The following is a 5,929-nucleotide window of genomic DNA, read 5'->3' on the forward strand; positions in this document are numbered from 1 at the left end:
GGAACCCCCCGGGGACTAATGGGCCTTAATGGGCCCTAGTGGAGAGAGAGAGGGGCCGGCCAGGGCAGGCCGCGCACCCCTCCCCTTGAGTACGAATAGGACAAGGAAGGGGGGCGGTGCCCACCTTGCATTTCCCCTCTGCCACTCCTTCCTCCCCCCTCCTAGTGGGACTAGGAAAGGGGAGTCCTACTCCCACTAGGAGGGGGACTCCTCCTCTTGGTGCGCCCTCCTAGGGCCGGCCAGCCTCCCCCTTGATCCTTTATATACGGGGGCAGGGGCACCCCATGATAGACAAGTTGATCATTGATCTCTTAGCCGTGTGCGGTGCCCCCCTCCACCATAATCCACCTCGGTTATATCATAGCGGTGCTTAGGCGAAGCCCTGTTCCGGTAGCTTCATCAACATCGTCATCACGCCGTCGTGCTGACGGAACTCTCCCTCGAAGCTCTACTGGATCGTGAGTTTGTGGGACGTCACCGAGCTGAACGTCTGCAGATCGCGGAGGTGTTGTACGTTCGGTACTACGATCGGTCGATCATGAAGACGTACGACTACATCAACCATGTTGTCATAACACTTCCGCTTACGGTCTACGAGGGTACGTGGACGACACTCTCCCCTCTTGTTGCTATGCATCACCATGATCTTGCGTGTGCGTAGGAAAAATTTTAAAATTACTGCATTCCCCAACAGAGGCATCCGAGCCAGGTTTATGCGTAGATGTTATATGCACGAGTAGAACACAAAGGAGTTGTGGGCGTGGGTATATAAATATTGCTTGCCGTCACTAGTTGATTCTTGATTCAACGGCATTGTTGGACGAAGCGGCTCAGACTAACATTACGCGTATGCTTATGCGAGACTGGTTCTTCCAACGTGCTTCGCACATAGGTGGCTAGTGGGTGTCTGTTTCTCCAACTTTAGTTGGATTGGATTCAATGAACAGGGTTCTTTTTGAAGATCAAAAAGCAATCACTATACCGCGTTGTGGTTTTTGATGCGTAGGTAAGAACGGTTCTTGCTCAGCCCGTAGCAGCCACGTAATACTTGCAATAACAAAGTAGAGGACGTCTAACTTGTTTTTGCAGGGCATGTTGTGATGTGATATGGTCAAGACATGATGAGATATAAATTATTGTATGAGAAAATCATGTTTTGTTAAAGTTGTCGTCAACTGGCAGGAGCCTTATGGTTGTCTCTTCATTGCATAAGATGCAAGCGCCATATAATTACTTTACTTTATCGCTATGCGATAGCAATAGTTGGTTAGACGACCATGTGACGACACGTTGATAGAGATCAAGATGATGGAGATCATGGTGTCATGCCGGTGATGATAGAGATCATGACGGTGTTTTGGAGATGGAGATCAAAGGCACAAGATGATGATGGCCATATCATGTCACATATTTTGATTGCATGTGATGTTTATCCTTTATGTATCTTATTTTGCTTAGTTTGGCGGTAGCATTATAAGATGATCTCTCACTAAATTTCAAGGTATAAGTGTTCTCCTTGAGTATGCACCGTTGCGATAGTTCGTCGTGCCGAGACACCACGTGATGATCGGGTGTGATAAGATCTACGTTCACATTTAATGCACACACGGAATACTCGGGTTAAACTTGACAAGCCTAGCACATGCAGATATGGCCTCGGAACACTGGAGACCGAAAGGTCGAGCGTGAATCATATATTAGATATGATCAACATAGTGATGTTCACCATTGAAAACTACTCCATCTCACGTGATGATCGGACATGGTTTAGTTGATTTGGATCACGTGATCATTTAGATTACTAGAGGGATGTCTATCTAAGTGGGAGTTCTGAAGTAATATGATTAATTGAACTTTAATTTATCATGAACTTAGTCCTGATAGTATTTGCATAACTATGTTGTAGATAAATAGCTCATGATATAGCTCCTCGTTTATTTTTGATATGTTCCTAGAGAAAAACTATGTTGAAAGATGTTAGTAGCAATGATGCGGACTAGCTTCATGATCTGAGGATTATCCTCAATGCTGCACAGAAATATTATGTCCTTGATGCACCACTAGGTGACAGACCTATTGCAGGAGCAGATGCAGAGTTATGAACGTTTGGTAAAGCTCGGTATGATGACTACTTGATAGTTTAGTGCACCATGCTTTACGGCTTAGAACCGGGACTTCAAAAACATTTTGAATGCCATGGATCATATAAGATGTTCCAAGAGCTGAATTTTGTATTTCAGACTCATGCCCGAGTCAAGAGGTATGAGACCTCTGACGAGTACTTTGCCTACAAGGTGGAGGAGAATAGCTCAACCAGTGAGCATGTGCTCAGATTGTCTGAGTACTACAATCGCTTGAATCAAGTGGGAGTTAATCTTCCAGATAAAAAGGTGATTGGCAGAGTTCTCTACTCACTATCACCAAGTTACTGGAACTTCATGATGAACTATAATATGCAAGGGATGACGAAAACGATTCTCGAGCTCTTCGTGATGCTGAAATCGACGAAGGTAGAAATCAAGAAAAGCATCAAATGTTGATGGTTGACAAAACCACTAGTTTCAAGTAAAAGGGTAAGGGAAAGAAAGGGAACTGCAAGAAGAATGGCAAGCAAGTTGCCATGCCCATAAAGAAGCCCAAAGCTAGACCCAAGCCTGAAACTGAGTGCTTCTACTGCAAAAGAAATGGTCACTGGAAGTGGAACTGCCCTAGATACTTGGCGGATAAGAAGGATGACATAGTGAACAAAGGTATATTGGATATACATGTTATTGATGTGTACTTTACTAGTGTTTATAGCAACCCCTCAATATTTGATACTGTTTTCAGTTGCTAAGAGTAGTGCTACCTCTTGAGCACTGCGTTGGATTTCCCTGAAGAGGAGAGGATGATGCAGCAAAGTAGCGTAAGTATTTCCCTCAGTTTTTGAGAACCAAGGTATCAATCCAGTAGGAGGCTACGCGCGAGTCCCTTGTACCTACACAAAAACAATAGCTCAATGCAACCAACGCGCTTAGGGGTTGTCAATACCTTCACGGTCACTTACGAAAGTGAGATCTGATAGAGATGACAAATAATATTTTTGGTATTTTTGGTATAGAGATGCAAAGTAAAAAGTAAAAGCAAAGTAAATAGCAAAACAAGATTAAAGTAATGGAGATTGATATGATGAGAATAGACCCGGGGGCCATAGGTTTCACTAGTGGCTTCTCTCAAGAGCATAAGTATTCTACGGTGGGTGAACAAATTACTGTTGAGCAATTGACAGAATTGAGCATAGTTATGAGAATATCTAGGCATGATCATGTATATAGGCATCACGTCCATGACAAGTAGACCGAAACGATTCTGCATCTACTACTATTACTCCACTCATCGACCGCTATCCAGCATGCATCTAGAGTATTAAGTTAAAAACAGAGTAACGCCTTAAGCAAGATGACATGATGTAGAGAGATAAATTCATGCAATATGAAATAAACCCCATCTTGTTATCCTCGATGGCAACAATGCAATACGTGCCTTGCTGCACCTTCTGTCACTGGGAAAGGACACCGCAAGATCGAACCCAAAGCTAAGCACTTCTCCCATGGCAAGAACTATCAATCTAGTTGGCCAAACCAAACGGATAATTCGAAGAGACTTGCAAACATAACCAATCATACATAAAATAATTTAGAGAAGATTCAAATATTATTCATAGATAGACTTGATCATAAACCCACAATTCATCGGTCTCAACAAACACATCGCAAAAAGAAGATTACATCGAATAGATCTCCACGAGAGAGGGGGAGAACTTTGTATTGAGATTCAAAGAGAGAGAAGAAGCCATCTAGCTACTAACTATGGACCCTAAGGTCTGAGGTAAACTACTCACACTTCATTGGAGAGGCTATGATGATGTAGAAGCCCTCCGTGATGACGGCCCTCTTCCGGCGGAGCTCCGGAACAGGCCCCAAGATGGGATCTCGTGGATACAGAAAGTTGCGGTGGTGGAATTAGGTTTTTGGCTCCTGTTCTGATTGTTTCGGGGTACGTGGGTATATATAGGAGGAAGAAGTACGTCGGTGGAGCTCCGAGGGGCCCACGAGGCAGGGGCGCGCCCTAGGGGGGGCGCCCCCACCCTCGTGACCGCCTCTTTTGTTCCTTAGAGTAGGGTCCAAGTCTCCTGGATCACGTTCGGTGAGAAAATCAGGTTCCCGAAGGTTTTATTCCGTTTGGACTCCGTTTGATATTCTGTTTCTTCGAAACACTGAAATAGGCAAAAAACAGTAATTCTGGGCTGGGCCTCCGGTTAATAGGTTAGTCCCAAAAGTAATATAAAAGTGGAAAATAAAGCCCAATATAGTCCAAAACAGTAGATAATATAGCATGGAGCAATCAAAAATTATAGATACGTTGGAGATGTATCAAGCATCCCCAAGCTTAATTCCTGCTCGTCCTCGAGTAGGTAAATGATAAAAAGAGAATTTTTGATGCGGAGTGGTACTTGGCATAATTTTAATGTAATTCTTCTTAATTGTGGTATGAATATTCAGATCCGAAAGATTCAAGACAAAAGTTCATATTGACATAAAAATGATAATACTTCAAGCATACTAACTAAGCAATTATGTCTTCTCAAAATAACATGGCCAAAGAAAGTTCATCCCTAAAAAATCATATAGTTTAGTCATGTTTCATTTTCGTCGCACAAGAATGCTCTCATCATGCACAACCCCGATGACAGGCCAAGCAATTGTTTCATACTTTAGTAATCTCAAACCTATAAACTTTCACGCAATATATGAGCGCGAGCCATGGACATAGCACTATGAGTGGAATAGAATATAACGAGGGGGGTTATGTGGAGAAGACAAAAAAAGAAGAAAGTCTCACATCAACGAGGCTAATCAATGGGCTATGGAGATGCCCACCGATTGATGTTAATGCAAGGAGTAGGGATTGCCATGCAGCGGATGCACTAGAGCTATAAATGTATGAAAGCTCAACAAAAGAAACTAGTGTGTGTGCATCCAACTTGCTTGCTCACGAAGACCTAGGGCACCTGAGAGGCCCATTGTTGGAATATACAAGCCAAGTTCTATAATGAAAAATTCCCACTAGTATATGAAAGTGATAACATGAGAGACTCTCTACTATGAAGATCATGGTGCTACTTTGAAGCACAAGTGTGGTAAAAGGATAGTAACATTGTCCCTTCTCTCTTTTTCTCTCTTTTTTTTGGGCCTTTTATTTTTTATGGCCTTTCTCTCTTTCTTTTTTTGGGCCTTCTCTTTTTTATGTCATTTCTTTTTTTTATTCCTCACTTGGGACAATGCTCTAATCATGATGATCATCGCACTTCTATTTATTTACAACTCAATGATTACAACTCGATACTAGAACAAAGATGACTCTATATGAATGCCTCTGGCGGTGTACCGGGATATGCAATGAACCAAGAGTGACACGTATGAAAGAATTATGAACGGTGGCTTTGCCACAAATACTATGTCAACTACATGATCATGCTAAGCAATATGACAATGATGAATGTGTCACGATGAACGGAATGATGGAAAGTTGCATGGCAATATATCTCGGAATGGCTATGGAAATGCCATAATAGGTAGGTATGGTGGCTGTTTTGAGGAAGATATAAGGAGGTTTATGTGTGAAAGAGCGTATCATATCACGGGGTTTGGATGCATTGGCGAAGTTTGCGCCAACTCTCAATGTGAGAAAGGGCAATGCACGGTACCGAAGAGGCTAGCAAGGATGGAAGGGTGAGAGTGCGTATAATCCATGGACTCAACATTAGTCATAAAGGACTCACATACTTATTGCAAAAATCTACAAGTCATAAAAAACATTGGCACTACGCGCATGCTCCTAGGGGGATAGATTGGTAGGAAAAGACCATCGCTCGTCCCCGACTGCCACT

This window comes from Triticum aestivum, chromosome 1A (assembly GCF_018294505.1).
Source record: "Triticum aestivum cultivar Chinese Spring chromosome 1A, IWGSC CS RefSeq v2.1, whole genome shotgun sequence".
NCBI lineage: Eukaryota > Viridiplantae > Streptophyta > Magnoliopsida > Poales > Poaceae > Triticum > Triticum aestivum.